The sequence below is a fragment of the Equus przewalskii genome, chromosome 20 (genome assembly GCF_037783145.1).
Source record: "Equus przewalskii isolate Varuska chromosome 20, EquPr2, whole genome shotgun sequence".
NCBI classification, from domain to species: Eukaryota; Metazoa; Chordata; class Mammalia; order Perissodactyla; family Equidae; genus Equus; species Equus przewalskii.
Genome location: NC_091850.1, coordinates 11219912 through 11242718, shown reverse-complemented (window position 1 = coordinate 11242718; position 22807 = coordinate 11219912). Strand labels below are relative to the sequence as shown.

The window sequence follows — 22807 nt, the reverse complement described above, 5'->3', positions numbered from 1 at the left end:
TCTTTGTATATTTTGGATATTAACCCCTTATCTGATATATGGTTTGCAAATATCTTCTCCCAATTCTTAGGCTGTCATTTTGTTTTGTTGATGGTTTCCTTTGCTGTGCAGAAGATTTTTAGTTTGATGGAGTCCCATTTGTTTATTATTTCTGTTGTTTCCCTTGCCCAGTCAGACATGCTATTTGAAAAGACGCTGCTGAGACCGATGTCAAAGAACATACTGCCTATGTTTTCTTCTAGAAGTTTCATGGTTTCAGGTCATACATTCAAGTCGTTAATCCATTTTGAGTTGATTTTTGTGCACGGTGTAAGCGAATGGTCTACTTTCATTCTTTTGCATGTGGCTGTCCAGTTTTCCCAGCACCATTTATTGAAGAGACTCTCCTTTCCCCATCGTATGCTCTTGGGTCCCTTGTCAACTATTAGCTGTCCATAAACGTGTGGGTTTACTTCTGGGCTGTCAATTTTGTTCCATTGATCTGTGTTTCTGTTTTTGTGCCAGTACCATGCTGTTTTGGTTACTATGGCTTTGTAGTATAATTTGAAATCAGGGAGTGTGATACCTCCAGCTTTGTTCTTTTTTCTCAGGAATCTTTTGGCTATTCGGGGTCTTTTTTTGTTCCATATAAATTTTAGGATTCTTTGTTCTAGTTCTGTAAAACATGTTGTTGGAACTTTGATAGGGATTGCATTGAATCTATAGATTGCTTTAGGAAGTATGGACATTTTAGCAATGTTAATTCTTCCAATCCAAGAGCACGGAATATCTTTCCATTTCTTTGTGTCTTCTTCGATTTCTTTCAACAATGTTTTATAGTTTTTGGTGTACAGATCTTTCACCTTTTTCGTTAAGTTTATTCCTAGGTATTTTATTCTTTTTGTTGCAATTGTAAATGGGATTGTATTATTAATTTCTCTTTCTGCTACTTCGTTGTTAGTGTATAGAAACGCAACAGATTTTTGTACATTGATTTTGTATCCTGCAACTTGACTGTATTCCTTTATTATTTCTAAAAGTTTTTTAGTGGACTCTTTAGGGTTTTCTAGATATAAAATCATGTCGTCTGCAAAGAGTGACAGTTTCACTTCTTCTTTTCCAATGCGGATCCCTTTTATTTCTTTTTCTTGCCTGATTGCTCTGGCTAGGACTTCCAATACTATGTTAAATAAGAGTGGTGACAGTGTGCATCCTTGTCTGGTTCTTGTTCTTAGAAGGATAGCTTTCAGCTTTTCTCCATTGAGAATGATATTTGCTGTGGGTTTGTCATATATGGCCTTTATTATGTTGAGGTATTTTCCTTCTATACCCAATTTATTTAGAGTTTTTATCATAAATGGATGCTGTATCTTGTCAAATGCTTTCTCTGCATCTATTGAGATGATCATGTGATTTTTATTCTTCGTTTTGTTAATGTGGTGTATCACGTTGATAGATTTGTGGATTTTGAACCATCCCTGCATCCCTGGAATGAAACCCACTTGATCATGATGTATGATCTTTTTAATGTATTGTTGTATTCGATTTGCTAGTATTTTGTTGAGGATTTTTGCATCGATGTTCATCAGTGATATTGGCCTGTAATTTTCTTTTTTTGTGTTGTCCTTATCTGGTTTTGGTATCAGGATAATGTTTGCTTCTTAGAAGGAGTTAGGAAGCCTCCCCTCCTCTTCAGTTTTTTGGAAGAGTTTGAGAAGGATAGGTATTAAGTCTTCTTTGAATGTTTGGTAGAATTCACCAGGGAAGCCGTCTCGTCGTGGACTTTTATTTTTTGGGCGGTTTTTAATTGCTGTTTCGATCTCCTTACTGGTGATTGGTCTATTCAAATTTTCTACATCTTCTTGATTCAGTTTTGGAAGGTTGTATGTTTCTAAGAATTTATCCATTTCTTGTAGATTATCCAATTTGTTGGTGTATAGCTTTTCATAGGATTCTCTTATTACCTTTTGTATTTTTGAGGTGTCCATTGTAATCTCTCCTCTTTCGTTTCTGATTTTATTTACTTGAGCCTTCTCTCTTTTTTCCTTGGTGAGTCTAGCTAAGGGTTTGTCAATTTTGTTTATCTTTTCGAAGAATCAGCTCTTGGTTTCATTAATTTTTTCTATTGTTTTTTTAGTCTCTATTTCGTTTATTTCTGCTCTGATTTTTATTATTTCCTTCCTTCTGCTGATTTTGGGCTTTGTTTGTTGTTCTTTTTCCAGTACCTTTAGGTCCACTTTTAGATTGTCTATTTGGGATTTTTCTTCTTTGGTGAGGTAGGCCTGAATTGCTATAAACTTCCCTCGTAGAACCACTTTTGCTGTATCCCACAGATTTTGGCATGTCGTGTTTTCATTTTCATTTGTCTCCAGGAATTTTTTTATTTCTTCTTTGATTTCTTCATTGACCCAATCATTGTTCAGTAGCATTTTGTTCAATCTCCACATTTTTGTGGCTTTTCTGGTTTTCTTTCTGTAGTTGATTTCCAGTTTCATACCTTTGTGGTCAGAAAAGATGCATGGTATTATTTTGATATTCTGAAATTTACTGAGACTTGTTTTGTGGCCTAATATGTGATCAATCCTGGAGAATGTTCCATGGGCATTTGAAAAGAATGTGTATTCTATGGTTTTTGGATGGAATGTTCTGTATATATCTACTAAGTCCATCTGGTCTAGTGTGTCCTTTAAGGCCAGTGTTTCCTTATTGATCTTCTGTTTGGATGATCTATCCATTGGTGTAAGCGGAGTGTTAAAGTCCCCTACTATTATTGTGTTACTCTCTATTTCTCCTCTTCTGTCTGTTAATAATTGCTTTATATATTTAGATGCTCCTATGTTGGGTGCATAGATATTTACAAGTGTTATATTTTCTTGTTGGATTGTTCCCTTTATCATTATGTAGTGCCCGTCTTTGTCTCTTATTACAGTTTTTGATTTAAAGTCTATTTTGTCTGATAGAAGTATTGCTACCCCCCGCTTTCTTTTCTTTGCCATTTGCATGGAATATCTTTTTCCAACCTTTCACTTTCAGTTTGTGAGTGTCTGTAGGTCTGAAGTGTGTCTCTTGTATGCAGCATATACATGGGTCTTGTTTTTTTATCCAGTTGGCCACCCTATGGCATTTGATTAGAGCATTTAGTCCATTGACATTTAAAGTAGCTATTGATAAATGTATTTATTGCCATTTTATCTCTTTTTCTTTTTTGGGGGTGTTTTAGTAGTTCTTCTCAGTTCCTTTCTTTTTCTCTTGCTCTCTTCTCTTGTGGTTTGATGGCTATCTTTAGTAATATGTTTGATTTCTTTTGTCTTACTTTTTTTCCTGCTTGTTATAGGTTTCTGGTTTGTGGTTACCATGAGGATCCTATTTAATATACTATGCATATAGCAGTCTATATTGAGTAGATAGACTCTTTACCTTGACCTCTTTCTAAAAGCTCTACTTTTTCACTCCCCTCCTCCCACCTTATATGTTTTTCACATCATATATAGTCTTTTGTTTAGTGTGTGTATATCCATTACCCTCTTATCATTGAAATAGGTAATTTTAGTACATTTGTCTTTTAACCTTCATAGTACCTTCACAGGTAGTTGATCTGCTGCCTTTACTATACTTTTACCTTACAAGTGATTTTATTGCCTGTTTTTTCTTGTTGTTGTTTTGGGTTTTTTTGATAATTTTTTTTCTTTTATCTCTATTTGTAGTCATTACTTTCCCACTTAAATAAGTCCCTTCAGCATTTGTTGTAGAAGCGGTTTCTTAGTGATAAACTCCTTTAATTTTTGCTTGTCTGGGAAGCTCTTTATCTCTCCTTCCATTCTGAATGACAGCCTTGATGGATAGAGTATTCTTGGTTGTAGGTTTTTTCCTTTTAGCACTTCAAATATGTCGTGCCATTCTCTTCTCACCTGTAGGGTCTCGGCTGAGAAGTCTGTTGACAGCCTGATGGGCTTCCCTTTATATGTCATTTGTGGCCTTTCTCTTGCTGCTTTTAGGATTCTCTCTTTGTTTTTAATTTTACACATTTTGATTATAATATGTCTTGGTGTGGGCCTCTTTGGGCTTCTCTTGTTTGGAGCTCTCTGTGCTTCCTGAACTTGGATGTCTGTTTCCTTCCTCAGGTGAGGAAAATTTTCCTCTACTATTTCGACAAATAAATTTTCTGCCCCTTTGTCTCTCTCTTCTCCTTCTGGGACCCCTATAATCTGAATGTTAGCACGCTTGATATTGTCCCAGAGTTCCCTTACACTGTTCTCATTCTGTCTAATTCTTTTTTCTCTTTTCTGTTCTGCTTGGGTGATTTCCTCTAATCTTTCATCTAGCTTGCTGATCCGTTCTTCTGCTTCTTCTACTCTGCTACTGAGTCCCTTTAGTGAATTTCTCATTTCGAGTATTGTATTCTTCATTTCTGATTGGTTCTTTTTTATATCTTCCAATTCTTTGCTGATGTGCTCACTGTGTTCATCCATTCTTCTCTGCATATCTGTGAGCATCCTCATTATATTTTGTTTGAATTCTTTGTCAAGGAGGTCACTAGTTTCTGTTTCACTTAGTTCCTTTTCTGGTGTTTTGTAGTGTTCCCTTGCTAGGAAAGTATTCCTTTGCCTCCTCATTATGCCTCTTTCTCTGTGCTATTTTCTTTGTACTAGGTGAGTGAGCTATGTCTCCTGATCTTGGAGAAGTGGCCTTATGTATGAGATGCCTTATGAGGCCCAACAGTGTGCTTTTCTCTTGTCACCAGACCATAAAAACCACGAGTGACCCCTTTGTGGGCTACTTGTGTTCTTCTGCTGTGGCAGGGTGGCTCCCACTGCAGGTACCCAGGGAGTCTGATCTTTCCTTCCCTTGCCAGCTGTTTGTAAATCCGGTTTGGAGGGGCCTCAGCACTGTTGGCTACAAAGTCTATTAGCACACTCTTATTGCAATTGTCCTCTTAATTGGGTTGGTACCCGAGTGCAGCTGGTTGCTAGGCTCAGGGGCATACAGTTGTGATAGGCCTGAGGCCAACAAGGCTGTTGTCAGTTCTCTTAGGAGTGCAGCTGAGTAGGGCTAGCCCTTGGCATGGAGGCACTCAGTTGTTTCAGCCTTTGGAAGGTGGGGCTGATCCTTTTTTTTGGCCATTTGTGAAGCACAAGTCTTCTGCCGCTGATAAGCCTCACCCCCCTCTGGACCACATACACTGTCAGCATAGTCCTGGTCCATGCACACTTCTCAACCCCCTGGAGCATACCCCACTGCCACACTGCAGAGGCCCCCATCTCTGCCCCAATGCCCCCGACAGTTCACCTGGTCCTCACACAAGCCCTGCCCCACAGAGGCAGACACCCTTGCCTGCCTGTAGAGGATCAAGGCACTCAGTCAATGCAGGCTGAAAAGTAGCCTGAGGGCTTGCTGTTAGGCAGGGCCAGTCCCTAGGGTGGGTTGCCTGCCCTGGCTGAATTGGATTAAATCTGTGCTCTTGTGGGTGTGGAAGACCCCTGGGCTAACAGCCCAAGGGATGCACCTCAATGGCCCCCACTGGTGTCCATATCAGCATGCCTGGACCTGCTCAGAACAAAGGCCCCCACCAATGTCTCAGTCTCAAGAGGATCCTCCTCTCACCAAGATGCCCCCAGGGCCCACCAGGTGAGTCTCGTTTCACCAAGGGACAGTCAACCTTCTCTCTGGTGATTTTAGGTTGCTGCAATGAATGAGTTTGTGCGTGGGCCCTTTAAGACCCGGATCTTTTCGGCTTTCGGCCAATAGCTTTTCTGGGGTTTCCTCGCTGCAGTTAATAGCCATCAAGGCCAGACAGTAAGACCCCCTCTCAGTTGGGCTGAGTCCTAAGGATGGTTATAGCAGTACTGCCCCCGCTCCGGACCTCACTCCTCCGGGGAGGGCTCGTACCTTAGGTTGGCTGCTGCCTGGCCAGCTGAGAAGCTCCGCTGCTCCCAAAGGTGGCTGTTTTCCTCTCCGGCCAGAGTTGCTGCCTCTTCTGCTTTCATCAGGACTGTCCCTTGTCGTGGGGCTTCTTTTTATCCAGTTTTCAGTTTTCAATCCAGGGTGATTCTTCCCAAAATTGTTGTAACCTGGTTGTGTTCATGGGAGGAAGTGAGTTCAACGTCTGCTCACAGCGCCATCTTGACGAGAACTCTCAAAAATTTAATTTTTAATTGGAAATAATTATCTGCTTTTGACTTAATGTAAACATGGAATTTTGCAGCCCATTTGCCACTGGCATCTGTGTTTTACCTGCAACGGGAACCAGCCTTGGAGAATGAAGTAGATCCTTGATAGGATGGTGGGTCCTTAATGACAATATTGAACCGGATCAGCCCCTTCCTGAAGCTTCCACTTTCTCTCAGCTTCCAGGGAAGTGAACCAACATATTCTGAGTCAGATTTCTGTTAATTACAGCTCAAAGTATTCCAACATATATCAGTGATTCAAAGAAGCACGTTTCCCACCCACCCCCAATTTGAAAATCTCTAAAACTGCGATTAGTTTTACAATCTGCAGCATGACATAGTTCACCTGGTGTAATCTTTTTCTTTCTTTGCAGTACATGAAATAAAGGTGTGTCTTATGATTGGTGATGTCTTAGATCTGATGAAATACTTTAGATTTGATGAATACTTTAGGCTTTAGGATTTTCTTTCTTTGTACTTATGGTTGTTTAACTTTTTAAGTAAGCTTTTCTTCTAAGATAATCTTTTCCTCAAGTTTTATATGTCCCCCAGAATAATGAAGCAGCATTTTCATGATAGCATATCTTTAGAGCATGCCTAGGTGAATTTTAGTACCAGAATAAGATTTTATTACCTGAAGAATACATTCTGTTTTGTGAACTAAAGGTAATATGCAAAACATCATCCAAAATTGGAAAGATCATTTGGGAATATCAGCTAAATTTAAAAATATTATTAAGGGGCTGACATATTCTAGCAACACTTAGGCACTGAACGAACTGGCCTTGGATAAAATGAAAAGGAGGGTATTTGCTTAATTGTATGCTTGCTGCGTTCCATTGTCCCTGGTTACTGAAGGGCAACTTAACTATGAATTAGGTTTCTGTTATTAGATTTTTAACATACTTTTTTTTTTATCGTAAAAATTCAGCACAATGCAAGCAAATTATTATGGGTTTTAAGTCAAGAACCACCAAATATTGCCATTAATTTGAACATAGTGAAATCCAAAATAAACACTTTCATGAACCAAAACTCCTAATTCACATAGAATTCTCTTATTACAAAAAGGCCTTCTTGCAAATATTCCCCATACTTCAACCACAAACTCCCTCAAAACAGGAGTAAAAAATAATGAAAAATAAAGTCCCATTTCATAATTTCAACAGAAAAGATAAAATACCTAGGTAAGTATGTGACCCATTTGCAGAATGTTACAAGTGTTTAAGATATATGAAAGAAGTCTTGAATAAACTTATCGAGAGAATGTTTTGGCGTGGGAAAAGTAATGCTAATCTTTCACAAAATACTTAAAAAAATAGATTTTTAAATCCTCATTAAAAACCCAAGATAGACAGGGAGAGGGGAATGTGACAAAGTAAATTTAAAGATAAAGGGGAAAACAGCCAAGAATATATTGAAAGTAAAGACTAATGAAAGAGAACTTGTCCTACCAGATAATACAACTTCAATCATTAAAGCAGAATTGGCAGACAGATCAATGTAATGGATTTGATAGCCTAGAAATTGACCCAATATGTATAGGACTTTAGTATATATTAGAGGTGGCATCACAAACCAGTGAGAAAAAGAATCATTATTGAATAAATGGTGCTGGAACAGATGGTTAACTATTTGGAAAAACAAAGTTAAATGACCACTCTAAAATAAATTACAATAGATGACCTTTAACTTATTAAATACTAGAGGTAAACATAGAGTGAGAAGTCCTCTTTAAACATAAATTAATGAGAAGAAATCACAAAAGAAAAGTAAATTATGGTGGAAGATGAAGCATACGGATCTATCTCCTCTCTGGTGCCCTGTGCCCTTGGAAGGGACTGAAAGAGTGGTGTGAAAGAATCAAATCTTCCAATTGTTGGCTTTTTGGTTTGTTCAGCTTTTTAGTTGTTTTTAGGATAGAGTGGCAGCTTCCAAGTTTCTTACGTGCAAACCCAGAAACCAGAAATCTAAAGATAAAAATTTTAAATATGGGTTCTTAACCTACGTTCAATTAATGGACTTATTAATTGCCTGGTTTCCCTTCCAAGACACACAGGCAACAGAGACAGAGGGACTTTCATTGGAAATTGGCTGGACAATGAAATTAAGAAACCAGGGAGCAGGGAAGTGGACAAGGAACCTCAGAGCTCCTGGAAAGATATTGTAAAAGCCACAGAAGAGATGACAGCTTTGGTTGAGAAGGCATCTAGCTAAATGGTTCTCATGGAAACCAAGTGTACCAGGTGCATGAGAAATAGCCGAGGGGACCAGGAAGAGGGCTGCTTGATCCTGACAGGTAGCTGCTAATTAGCAATCAAAACCTAATTGAGATTAACAGCTGTTTTTCTAGTACAGTTACTAACAGGGAGGCAGAAATGGTATGAAGATCATCCAAGCTCTACAAGCTGCGTTTTCACATCAGAAAACTAAGAGAGTAGAGCGCTCTGCCAAGCAAGCAGGGAGATGAAAGCGGGCCATGAACACAGAGCCGCGCTGACAGGCCAAACAGGGCCGGATCCAGAGGACCAATTAGGATGTCTACAGGGGTGCTGGAGGCAGATTAAAGGGGCAGGATGCAAACAACAATAGCGAGTCTCTTCATTGGATGGTGTGGCCAAGCCACTGCCTGGGTCTCGTGGAGAGAAGGGCACACTCGTACTGCTCTCTCAGCTATCAGCTGGGCCCTCGGGTTAGGCTGGAAATTCTTTCAAATGCGCTATCTGAGCACTGTCCCCACACAAGTCCTGCCTGTAGGAATGTCTATTGTGTGGAGGCCTCAGTCAGGGGTGAACCTGGTGACATTTCCACCAGGTGAAGCACATGGAGTGGTCAATCTCTTTCTCTCTCTTTGAAATCCTTTCAGTGGGTTTTCTTTTTTGTGGTAGTTTCAGTCTAGTGTCTCTGAATGGGCTCCCTTAATTAGCACCGCCAGTGGGACTGGAGGCTGCCACCAGAGTATGGCACAGGACCCGGGAGGGTCTAAAGCACTGTGCAGGACTCAGGCAACATGGTTCAAAGCTGTTACACATATTACTGCCTTGACCACTGGAATCCACTGAAAACTAAAGGAACATGATACAGCACCTACTGTGTGCCTGGCACTGGTCTAAGTGCTTGATGTGTAGTAACTCATGTAACCCTTGCAACACCCCTGTGAGGGACTGTGTCCTGATATCACCCCCATTTTACAGATGAAAAAGCTGAGGTGAAGAGGTGAAGAAGTGTGCTCTGGTTTACACAGCTATGAGTGATAGAGGGAGGATTTGAACCTGTGCAGTCTGGCTCCAGAGTCTGCACTCATCACCAGCAGCCTGCAGCCTGCAGCCTGCAGCCCAGAGCACCATCCTCACTGAGAATTGTATTAAAAACGCAGAGGCCAGGCCCTGCACCGGATCTGCCAAACCAGAATCATTTAACAAGATCCCAGGTGGTTCCCATCCATATTAAGGTTTAAGAAACACTGTACTCTACACCCTCCAAGAGATACACGTTTTGTATATATATTAATATGTAGTTAATATTAAGAAAGTAAATCATTCCTCAATAACAAGAACTCACTGCAGTTACAGTGATACACAACCCTCAATTCCTTTTGTTTCAGCTGATATTCACTACATTTTAAAGTGATAATTGCCTCTTGATGACCATTTTTTCCCTTCTCACTCTTGCCTCAAGTATCTAAACTCTAAAGTTCTCACGGTTAAAGTGGCTTAGTTTGTTTCTAGAGCAACCAGGTTCTGCTGCGTTTCTCTCCCTCTGCTCCTCCTTACGCTTCCTTCCGTGATTGTCCTGAAATACTATTTATTAGGAATATACTTAGAGGCCAGCCCCATGGCCGAGTGGTTAAGTTGGTGTGCTGTGCTTCGGTGGCCCAGGGTTTCACTGGTTCGGATCCTGGACGTGGATATGGCACCGCTCATCAAGCCATGCTGAGGAGGCATCCCGCATGCCACAACTAGAAGGACCCACAACTGAAAAAAAAGAAAATACACAACTAGGTACCAGGGGGCTTTGGGGAGAAAAAGGAAAATAAATAAATAAATAAACAAAGGAATATACGTAGCCACTAGAACTCTCATACACTGCAGGTGGGAATGCGACATGATGCAGCCACTCTGAAAAACATTTTGGCAGCTTCTTAAAAACTTAAATACTTTCCGTATGACCCAGTAAATCCCACTCATGGGTGCTTGCCTGAGAGAAATAAAAACGTGTTGTCACAAAAACCTATACACAAATGTGTATAGCAGCTCTATTAATCATTGCCAAGAACTAGAAACAACCCAAACGTCCTTCAACGAGTGAATGGATAAACAAATTGTGGTACATTCATGCAATGGAATACTACTCAGCAAGAAAAAGGAATGAACAGCTGATACACTCAACAATATGGAGGAACCTTGAAAGGGTTATGCTATGTGAAAAGGCCAGACATAAAAGACTATATCCTCTGTGATTGCACTTATGTGAAATTCTAAAAAAGGCAAAGTTACAGTGCTAGAAAGCAGATCAGTGGTTGCCAGAGTTCAAGGGGTGGGGGCAGAGGATTGACTGCCAAGGGCACAGGGAAACATTTTGAGCTGATGAAAATGTTCTGTGTCATGCTTGTGGTGACAATAATGCAAATATTAAAACTCATTGAATTGCACATTTAAAATTTGTGAATGTCATTGTATGTAAATTATACCTTAATAAAGCTGTGGTAGTTATTTTTTTTTTTTCTTCAGGGAAAGATTCACCCTGAACCAACATCTGTTGCCAATATTCTTCTTTTTTTTCTCCTCCCCAAAGCTGCAGTGCATGGTTGTACATCCTAGCTGTAAATCCTTCCAGTTCTTCCATGCGAGCTGCCGCCACAGCATGGCAACTGAGAGACGAGTGGTGTGGTTCCACGACCAGGCCACTGAAGTGGTGAGGGTGCCAAACTCTTAACCACTAGGCCATCGGGGCCAGCTCTGTGCTGGTTAGTTTTGTGCGTCAACTTGACTTGGCCACAGGATACCCGGATATTTGGTGAGACATTATTTGAGGTATGTCTGTGAGGGTTTTCCTGGATGAGATTAGCATTCGAACAGGTAGACTGAGTAAAGCAGACTGCCTTCCCTAATGTGGTGTGCTTCACTCAAGCAGGTAAGACCTGAATAGAAAAAAAGGTTCACCCCCTGCATGTAAGCAGGAACTCTTCCTGACCAACTGCTTTGAGCTGGATGTCAGTCTTTTCTGGCCTTTGGACTCAAATGGAAATATTGGCTCTTCTTGGCTCTTGAGCCTGCTGGCTTTCAGACCATAACTACACCATCAGCTCTCTTGGGTCTCCAGCTTGCCAACTGCAGATCTTGGGACTTCTCCGCCTCCATAATCATATGAGCCGATGCCTTATAATAAATCTTATTATATGTATATCTCTCCGTATATAAATATCTCCAACATCCGACTGGTTCTGTTTCTCTGGAGAACACTGACTGATACAAAAGCTAACCAAAAAATAGAAGAATTTGTGATTCGTTACGGGTTGATATAAGGAAGAAGAGGAAAGGGCATCAGATTCACTGAAGCAGCTGGTGGTCGTTATTGTCGTCATCATAATCGTCAAATAATAAAGGAAACTGCCTACAAATACCCAACACCAGTGAGGAGTAGTTTGTTCTCTGGAATTGTCTGACTGAATTCAGTACTTAACGAAAGTACATTCTAAACATGTTTTCAGTGTCCCGAGGCTTTAGCATCTGAAATGAGTTCTATATAGATGCCGTAAACATAAACTTCTTGTAATTAAAGACATGCTAAATGTTAGTTTCATTAATGCTGAGAAACTACAAATGCATCATCTAAAGCCATTGAGAGTCAGTATCTCTTAAAGTTTCATTTAGAGTAAAACTCCAATCTTGATGGACTCAAACCATCTCTTTGACTAGAAGATGCTTTTTGAAAAGCCCTCTTCCTAAAGTATTTCTGAGAATCCCAAGGCTATGCCTGTGTGTGGGTGCAAATCCCCCTGGTAGCTGGTCAATCCCCAAGTCTGGACTGTCTAGCCCAGGCCCATATTTCTGCAGAAAAGCTGCTCTGAGGCTATGGGCTGTATTCACTTGGCCATCACTTCCAACATCATTTATACCAGAGATTTGCCTCACTGCATCTTGATAATACTGGGCAAGCATCAAAATGCTTTGAGGTCAGCATTTTACTACTTCTCTTACAAATGGCGAAGGAGAACACTCCTAATTTCCTAACACTTTTGGCGCTCCCAACCATGGTTACTTGAGCCTCAAAACATTAGAGGTCTTAGCAAAGTAGCCCTTTCAACTTCCAAGGGCTCTTTTCCTAACGCACAGGTTGGCCTGGGATCACTTTTGGTACCAGCTGCCACACAGGCCAGGAACCATGACCTCATCTCACAGTTAGACCTTGCTGTTGAGTCTTAGTATGCTGCACCAGTCCTCTCTCCCCTTATGGTCCTTGTTCCTCAAGGGACCCCCCAACACCTTCCACTCTGTAATCTGGCTCCCACCAGGTCCACCCCAGTTGGCTCTCTATTTGTATATCTCTGAATCTTAATTAAGGGCAGAATTTAGCCTAAGAGTCTCCTTAGCCTCTGAAGATCAGTGGCAATAAATAGATCCCTAACATGCATGTGCCAGAGTCTCTAGCTCCCGCTCAACCATGAGCTAGTACACAAAAACTCTTCTCCAAATACAGTTTGCTTTTAACATAAAGTCCACTTTTTGGAAGTCTATGGATTATATTCTAGGATTGAAAAGGCAGCTGAACAATCAGGTTCTGAAAGGGCAGGACCCTGAGCAGCTCTGAGGCTCCAAGGGGCGAAAATGGAGGTACTGTCTCTATAGGATGCCAATATGGGGATAAATCAGTTGCGACCATTTTAATTTCATTTTCTTTTCCTAAATTGTGAAATATTTCAAACATAAGGACCAGGTATAGGAAATTACATAATAAACAACCATATTTAACACTCTTTTATCTTTTTCCTAAAGACTGGCCCTGAACTAATATCTGTTGCCATTCTTTTTTTTCCTCTCCCCAAAGCCACCCCAGTACATAGTAGTATATTCTAGTTGTTGGTCCTTCTGGCTCCGCTGCGAGGGACGCTACCTCAGCATGGCCTGATGAACGATGCTAGGTCCACGCCCAGGATCAGAACCGGCAAAACCTTGGGCCCCCGAAGTGGACCATGCGAACTCAACCACTCGGCCACAGGACCATCCTCTATTTAAAAACTCAATATTACCAAATCCTACATATAGTGCTAGATTTGTAGTAATAAAATACTACATAACAAGGGAAGCTCCTGTGTGGTACACTAAATGTGGATGCAAATTCTTTGCAGCTCCTCCCATCAAGAGCCTATTTTTTCATTCCTCGACTCTGGGCTGGCCCCAAGACTTGTTTGGATAATAGGATGTGGTAGAAGTGATACTATAGGACTTCTAGACCTTGGTCTTAAGAGAGAATTCTCACAACTTCCCCTGTTACCCTCCTGGAGGGCTGCCACTTTGTGAACAAGCCCAGGCTAGCCTCCCTGAGGATGAGAGAGTTCATGAGAGAGACCTCATAGAGAGAGAGGTTTGGGCATCAAAGCTGAGGCTCCAGACATTTAAGGGAGGACCTCTGGGACCAGACGGCTCAAGATGACAAACCAACTGACCAAACACATATGAGGGAGCACAGCCTACGCCCTGTGGAACAGAGATGAGCCATCCCAACTGAGCCCTGTCCAATTGCCAACCACAGATCATGAGCAAATGCAAAGCTGTGCCTTTAAAGGTCCTAACTTTGGGGATAGTCTGTCATGCAGCAATAGATAACTGAGACACCCTGTGGACACCCTCCTCAAACTCATTCCCTATACTCCTTTCTCCCCAAAGGCAAACACTATCTCTCATTCCAATGCACGCTTTTAGAATGTTACTACATACTTGTCTTTCCTTTAAAAACATAGTGCTGTTTTGCAATGTTTTTAGCCATATATGAATGGTGTTAAACTCTGTATTATTTTATGACTTCCTTTCCTATACAAAATTATTGAGATTTATACAGATTGATTTTTTTAGCTTTAGTTCATTCAATTTCATTACTGTGTAGTATTTCATCATCTAAATAAACTACAATATATTATCCCTTCCTCCCTCCCTCCCTCCTTCGCTCCTTCCTTCTTTCCCTTCTATGATGAATATGGCGATTTGACACTCAACATCCATTCCATCCTCCTTCTAGCATGCCTTCCAGTAATACAGAGGTTTGAAAGCTAAAACCTTCATTGGGGAGATGATTTAGGTCTGGGCAATCAGGCAGGATTGAAGCAAGGGCCGTGGTTTTGCAGTTTCCGCTTGTTTTGCTGTCCAGCAGAGCTGTGGCAGGGTCTGGTTTTCTGTGGCAATGATGAGACTCCAGTGTCCGGGGCAGCATGGTTCTGGAGGCAGCAGTGGTTGCAGGGTCCTGAATGTAGCAGTTTCTTGAAGCTGCTTGTTTCCTGATTATAGAACTGGAGCCAGGGGTTGGTTTGCTGATCATAGAAGAGGCTGCAGTCCCCTTGGTGACCAGTTCTCCAGTGTGACATTCCACCTTGACTGACAGTTGCTTCAACCGTTTTCAGTCTTGTGTGAGCCCACTGGAGATTCAAGTTGCATTTGTGGGTCCCTGGGGCTTCACAGCTTTTGGCTGGGCTGGGCTGGGCTGGGCTGAACAGTGCTGCTTCAAGTTGCGGGTATGGCAGGCTGGCTCCTGTCTGCTCTGTGTGCCTTCAAGAGTCCAGACTGTGTGGGTAGCTCCTCATAGCAATGGCAGAAGTGCAAAAGCAGCAAATATTTTTTTCAAATTTGAAACAATCTCAAACATATAGAAAAGATCAAAGTACAGGGCTAAGAACTTTTTTCCTGAACCATTTGAGAGTAAGTTGCCAAACTTTCCTTCATCATATCGCCTTCCCCCAATTTTAATATGTATTTCTACAAACAAGGACATTCTCCTAGATAAACAGGATATATCGATCAACATCAGGAAATTCACAATGATTCCTTATACCGTATAATCCTCAGACCCCATTCAGGTTTATTCATGTTTAGCCAGTTGTCCCAATAATGTCAAATTATAACAAATAGATCCAGTTTAGATACACTCCTTATTTTTAGTTGTCTTCTCTCTTGTCTCTTTCAGTCTGGAGCAGTTCCTTAGTCTTTCCTTAACTTTCATGACATGTTTGAAGATTTTGACATGTTTGAAGATTATAGGCAGAGTATTTTGTAGAATGTCCCTCCTTTCGAGTTTGTCTGATGTTTCCTGATGATTAGACTGAAGTTTAGCATCTTTAGCAGGAATATCACAGAAGTGATGCTGCCTTCTTCTCATTGCATGCTCTCAGGTGGCACATGATTTCAATTTGACCTATTACTGATGATGTTCACTTCGATTGTTTGATTAAAGTGATGTCGGCCAGTCTTCTCCTTGTAAAGTTACTCTTTGTTCCTTTGTAGTTAATAAGCATTTTGTGAGAGGTACCATCAAACTATGTAAATATCCTGTTTCTCATCAAAATTCCTATCAATTAACTAATCTTTCTATTTATTTTTACAGAGTTAGGATCGCCTATTTTATTCAATGGGCATAATCTTTTATTAGTATTGTACTGATCTTAACTTGTCACCATTTCGGCCAGTGGAAGCCACTTCAGGCTGGCTTCTGTGTCCTTTGACGTGTACTCTTTGAGCACTTCCTTGCTTTCTGGCACAACAGCAGATGTTGATCTCATCTTGTACTTTCTGCTCCCAACCCTGGAACCAGCTGTTTCTCCTGGGTCTTTTTTGAGTGTTTTTAGTGTGTATTTGTGCTATTATATTGTACACATACACATGTATCCATGTTGGTTTTTATATATGCTTATACATATTGAAATCCATGAGCTCACACTAATATCTTCAATTCCAATCCCAAATCATAGAGTTCAGTCTAAGCTTTTCTTCCTTTTCATATTTGTAACTTCCTTCTCCAGCAGTGAGCAATCTAGCCCCCCTTATTCTTTGAAAATTCACTTATTTGATCAATCCTCCTGTGTGTAAGGAATCTCCCACGCCATCGCTGCTCCACCTCATCGCTTATGCCCTCCTCATTCCTGCCAGGCCCCCACCAGCTCATAAAAACCCTCCTCTCACCCCACCCAGACCCCACCCCACTATGGGCTGCCCTTCCACTAGCACAGATGGCCTCTTCATCCCACTTTTGCTCCTGCATGAACCCCTTCCACACCCTGCTCCTGCTCTGGGGGACAAAAGGAAAGGGCAAAGGAACAGAAGGAAGAAAGAGAGGAAGAGAAAAGGAACCGACTCTGTTTTTAACTCCACTCCCTTCTCTCTCATTGAAAACTTGAACGATATCTTCCTTCTCTTGTATGTGGACCTGTTTGTGTTCTAGTCCTCTTACTGCATTCTCCTTTCAGTTACTCCCGTCCCCAAACCATCTTCCCTCAAACTTCTTTTCATCTAAAGCTCCCATTCCAGGTCCATTTTACTTCCACATTTCTCCAGAAGGGTCTCTCTGATCACCTCCACTGCCATCTGGCTTCTGCCTCTAAATCCTACTGGACTCATTCTCTCCAAGGTCACCAAGGACCTGCTAATTACCACATCCAGTAGCTTCCTTGTAGGATTTTTCCTCCTCTGATTGATATTAGGCCATCGTCTCCATCCTGAAAGTCTGTCCTGCTTTGTTTCCTGGGAAAGCACTCCCTCTGGTTCTACCCCGTGCATGTCCCTCCATCCCTCCCTGTCTCTTCTGCCGGCAGCTCATCCACTATTCCCAGTGGTGGCTGTTCCCCAGGGATCTGTCACTGGGCTTCTTCTCTTTTTAATCTATATTTGCTCCCTGTGAAATTGTATTTTGTCAGTTCCTTCTCTCATTTCTAGGTGGATGACTCCCAAATTGACACCACAAGTTTGACCTCTCTCCTGCACTGTAGGATATTTCCCCATAGTTTCCATGAGACATTTCTGTCTGCTCCAGTACCTCAAATTCCAATTATTCAGTGCCTCAAATTATCAGGCTTGTGCTAGGTAGTATCAACACACAGATTGATAAAGCATTGCTTGTGCAAACAAGAGGTTTTGTCTGAGCTGGAAACTATAGTCATCTTTAATACCTTCTCTCCCTAACCCCATCTTTCATATCACTGGAATACTTAGCTTTTTAAGGCACAATTCTGATCACATCCTTATCCAGAAGCTTCCAATGTCTTCCCCTTGTCCATGGTAAAAGTTGCCGCTTTCCAGCATGGTTATTTCTTACCACTCCTTGCCTTTCCCCTTTCCAACCAAAGAAGATGTTTATTTTATGCCTCTGTGCCATTGTTCATGCTGTTCCCTCATAGAGGAATGTTCTTCCTCTATTTCCCATCTTTTTCTTTCTTAAGGCTAAATTCATATGTCACCTCAATTCTCTCTTTTCTGCCTCTAACAGAATGGCACTTGAGATTTCCCAGCTCTTTGAGTTTTGTCTATATTTCTGTTATGACAAATATCCCACTTTACTTTCAACTGTGGTTAGCAGTACCTATGTCTCTCTGAGCAACTAGAAGGCAGGGACTCGGTCTTCCTCATGTGGTCCCCTTTTTGGACAGTCATTCTCAAACATTTTGGTTCACAGTGCCCTTAATGAGTCAGCCATTTTTCATGGCGCCCATAGGCCAGAAGAAACACCAAATAGCTCCATTTACTAAATAGAACCCCCAAACAATAAATATTTATGTCCTAACAGCTCAGTAGCCTTTTGTAAAAAAAAATAATTCATATAAATTGAAGGGAAAAATAATATTTTATTTTATTCTTAAATAACCACTGTTACTTAATAATGGGATCTATGTGGTTGTTGGGCATTGCACAATTTCTTAAATCTTAGAACCCGATTAGAAGTCACCATCGTCATTTCCTGCTCCACATTGATTTTCATGCAGTACTTGCTTTTTATCACAACAGCTGCCCAAACTCAGCTTCACGAAGATCCGACGTCACTGAGAAGGATGTAATGCAATCTAACACTGAAACTGTGAACCACCTTGGGCTGGTGGTTCTCATGCTGTCTGACACGTCACTGTATTTTGCTCAAAAATATAAGATATCTTGGGGCCAGCTGGTGGCGTAGTGGTTAAGTTCGTGCACTCCCCTTCAGCTGCCCGGGGTTTGCGGGTTTGGAGATTCTGGGCGCAGACCCAGCACTGCTTGTCAAGCCGTGTTGAGGCGGCATCTTATATAAAGTAGAGGAAGATGGGCTCAGATGTTAGCTCAGGGCCCATCTTCCTCACACACACATAAAAATATCTAAGATATCTTGCGGTGCCCCCAAGAGTTTGCTTCACCCCCTCAGGGCAGCTCAGCACAGTTCAGGAACATCAGCTCCAGGGCCAGGCCCGCTGCCTGCTCCCAGTGGAACCCTGGCCGATTGAGTTTGGTCCTGTTTTATGTCTGGATCATTAGACAGAGATTTACCTCTCATCTCAGGCACACAAATAGCTTTTGCAAAGAATGCAAATTTCTTTAAAGAATATGTAGGATTAGAAGAATTATCATAATGTCAAACTTAACTGAGGACCAAATAACATTGGATTGATATATTCTGAGGAGCCATATTTACACTCCTCCAACAATGGGAAAGAAAAGCTTTGTTTAAGTTGCTACCTTCAGGAGTGGAATAAGTTCTTATAGCAAGGGATGTTCACTTTATCCATTTATGCAACACTCTGTGTTTGTTTAAAGTTGCATGTTCTCCTGAGGACAATGTACAAAGCTTTCATCAGATCCTCAAAGTGCTCTGTGATCAAAACAGTAAAATTTAATCTATAGCATTAAACAAAATACAATTTTAAAATCAGCCATGACATGTTGCTACTGCTAACTTCTATGATTTGTTGCCAAAATTGATCTTGTTGTTAGAAAACAGTTTTAATTTTTCTCAGAATTGGCCGTTTATCAATGTCAGAGTGAAACAGAGGATTCGCTGCTGTTTTATTTTATTCTTGTCTCATTCATTTCTCTCACTTTATAAAGATGCCCCTCCTCACGAGAAATAATCTAGAATTTTGGTAAGTCACATCCAAAATGAACAAAATGATATTTTGTCTACTTTTGTTTTGTAGGATATCTTAATTTTCCTGATAGACTTAAACAGAAACTTCACTTGGAAAATAACCTTTTCCAAAAACACATCTCCTTGTGTAATTGATGGTCTCCATGTGCGATCCTGGCTAAATTGGTGGCATTAATATTCTCTCTCGCTTGGATGGATCTTCTCAGAGATTGAAAACCCTAATATGAAAAACAAGCCAAATGCTGAAGCCGTTACCACATGATCTCACACTCCTGAGTCAAAACAAAACAAAATAAACAAACAAAACCCTTGTAACTCCTTGGGTTATTACAACGTATTTCAGTGTTTGGCATTGTGTAGACCTAACATGTAAATAATTGCTTCAATACACTCAAGTGGTGTCAGATTAAATAATTACTGTTAATAACAGATATATAAACAGAGCTGATTAACTTGCCTGTTGATCTTCACTGTTCTGAACAATAACGTTCTTGTCTTGTCTTTCTATCCAGCCGAACTCATGTCCTAAATCCTCGCCATCTCTGGCTTCTCCAACTCAGAATGAAACCTCCTTTCACTAAATTACTATAAATTTCTAATCTTCAACAGAAAACGGAAAGACCGCATTTCCTCCTCTACCCCTCCCCTGTTCCACATTATATTTGAAGGAATCACCTTCTTCTCAGCCTCAAGTTTAGATTTATCCTCCATCTCCCTTAGACTAATACACCATATATGTTCAGTAGGCAAAACCTATAACCTGGTTTTGACCAGCAACTTCTAGAACAAAGTGCTTACTTTTGTTACATATTTGAAAAATTACTTCTTTTCCCATCCTACTGTCCATTCTAATTACACCCTTTATTTCCTACTGTCTGTACAATTGTAACAGATCCTTCTTAACCATCTTCTTACCTCTATTTTCTTCCCATTTCAATCTGCTTGACACAACTTTCCAGCTTGTTCTTAACATCAGATAGCTCAGTTATGTTGTTCTGTTTTTTAAAATCCCATTGTGGCTCCATCGCCTAAGAAGGCCTTCACTACATGCCACAACTCACCTTTACAGCTTTACCCTCGACCACACCCCTAAAATTCACTCAAATTATATTATCTGTCACTGGACCTGTATTCCAAATTTTCTACTTAGTACCTTCACTTATGAACTTTCGTAACACTGCATTGTGATCATTTTCTTTTTTTTTCTTTTGAGGAAGCTTAGCCCTGAGCTAACATCTGCCACCAATCCTCCTCTTTTTGCTGAGGAAGACTGGCCCTGAGTTAACATCTGTGCCCATCTGCTTTATATGTGGGACGCCTACCACAGCATGGCTTGCCAAGTGGTGCCATGTCCTCACCCGAGATCTGAACTGGTGAACCCCAGGCCGCTGAAGCGGAACGTGTGCACTTAACTGCTGTGCCACTGGGCTGGCCCCTACAGTTCTTTATATATTTGTCTTACCACTCTACTCCCTTGTAAGCTTTTCTATACAGTAAAGTCCATTATTCATTCACAGTGTATTGTTTACCTGCTAACTGTCAGGCATTTTGTAGGAACAAAGGTTCAGTGATGAACAGGACAGGCCTTCCTAAGCGCTGTACATAGTCAATGCTCAAAAAGTATTTGTTGAATTAAGTTTCTAATAGTTTTCAATCAGACGTATATAAAGGAAAAATTTTATTAAATTGAATTGGATCCTACCTTTGCATTCTTTTATATTTATTTTAGCCATGCTAGTCTTGTCTCTCCAAGAAGAGCAGGACCTTGTCTTATTAATCCTTTGTATTTTCCAGATCATACTCTGCAGGTACACCTGCAATGGATTTTCAGTAAACCCTCTTTGGTTGAACGAGCAAAGCTTCATCTTCTCCCCTCCATGTGAAGTACTGTGGCCTGAGCCCATCATGTGCAGCCAGCAAGTGTGACCGACTTTGCAGGGGAAACTGGAGTTGATTGTGCACACGTGCAGGAGGGGCCTTTGCTGGCATTTAATGTTCACTTTTGCAGTTGGAGTTTTCTGAAGCCAAAATAGCATTTAAAGTGAGTTAACCTGTCACCTGATCCTTTAAGTCACTCAAATATTGATTTAGTTCTTGTTTTCTTATCAAGACATCCAAATATTGGACAAAGACAGATCTAAATGTCAGAAATCATTCCAAAATACTTATATACTTTTGAATACATTTTTAGTATCAACTTAGCTTTTTTTCACAAGATATTTTTACATGTTGTACATAGAGACGAGTAGATGTAGAGATTGAAAAGCGAGATTATACATTCCATTCAACCCCTCTCACGGAGGAGCTAAATACGTCAAGATGCGAGGTTCAGGAGGAGATTACTGCCCTCATGAAGGCCATGTACTAGTGCACCAAGCAGCGATTCTGTCCTTGTGCATTATCCTGAACGTATTCAGGGAAATGTGAAATTCAACTGCCTGAAAACCAAAGAAATTGCAAATTTGTGATGACTATAACTAATCTCTCTCTACTCCTAGTGAAATGATGCCTGTAAAGAACTTAACAGAGTGACTGACACATAATAAGTATTCAATAATCATTATCTACCTTTCCCCTAATGATTGAGAAGAGAATTAATCAACTATTTATAATGAAGTGGCGTGGATGGGAAATTGTTACTAGAAACTTCCATCTAGCCAGAAGGACCCAAGCTGTTATTGTGCTTTAATTGAATTTATCAGATAACTGTTTAATTCATTAACTTTACTTCCCCTGCATGAACACAGAGCTAACTATATTGTGAAGGAAATAAAATGAAAGAGAAACAAAGAAAACCTTAAAATATAAAATGTTGAAACTGTTGTGAAAATTGCGAGGCACCTAAAACAGGAAAGACAACGTTACAAGAAAACACAAAACATGTATTATAAATGACCGGCTTCTGAGGATAATACAAAGCTTTTACTGTGATGATAGACACATCGGATTCACAGCAAATGCATAGAGATTGACTGATATCATATTAAAAGGAATTGGCTAATGTGCTTACTGAACGTGGAATTTTCAATTATAAAGAAAGAAGAATGTGCCAAAATTCTAGAAGAAAGCAGGTTTGCACAGCATCCTACAAGATGGCTTGGCCTTTGCCTGATGATCCAGAAGGAATCTTGTGTTCCCTACCTTACTGAGAGTCTGGCTTAAGGGCACAGGAGCACAAGTAGGGGCCTGCCACGCAGGGAACTCAGCCTCAAGACCTGGCATTCCAGGAGCTTCTCCGCTCTGCCGGGAAATTACACAGTTGGATGGAGACAGGGAATTGCTCTGCTGTTCCTCAGAAAGGAAGGACAGAGATGCCAGCAACAACACCTCTTCCACTGGCATCTCCATCTGGTCAGATAGCTAAACAGTTATAAAGGAGAACCTTGGTAAACCCCAGTGGGGAGGATAGAATTATGCTCAATAGGCAGGGTGAGCGCAAAATGCTGAGAACACATCATCCCAGACACGCTCAATCGTTATTTGTGTTAAAATTACAAAAACACAATTGGTTGTGGTAAACTGTAGTTGTTGTATGTTTAGAATTATTGAAGTAATAAAGAATTGGCTCTCAG

At 40.8% G+C, this 22807-nt stretch overlaps 1 long non-coding RNA gene across 1 annotated transcript in view; it reads left to right on the top strand.

Annotated features, from left to right (window-relative positions):
• The window catches only part of LOC139077911 (uncharacterized), a 38720-nt gene extending 16446 nt beyond the window's left edge, over nt 1-22274 (top strand). The window contains exon 3 of the long non-coding RNA XR_011530560.1: nt 21030-22274. This is a non-coding gene — a long non-coding RNA (uncharacterized lncRNA). The remainder of the gene's footprint in view (nt 1-21029) is intronic.
• The last annotated feature ends 533 nt before the right edge of the window (nt 22275-22807 follow it).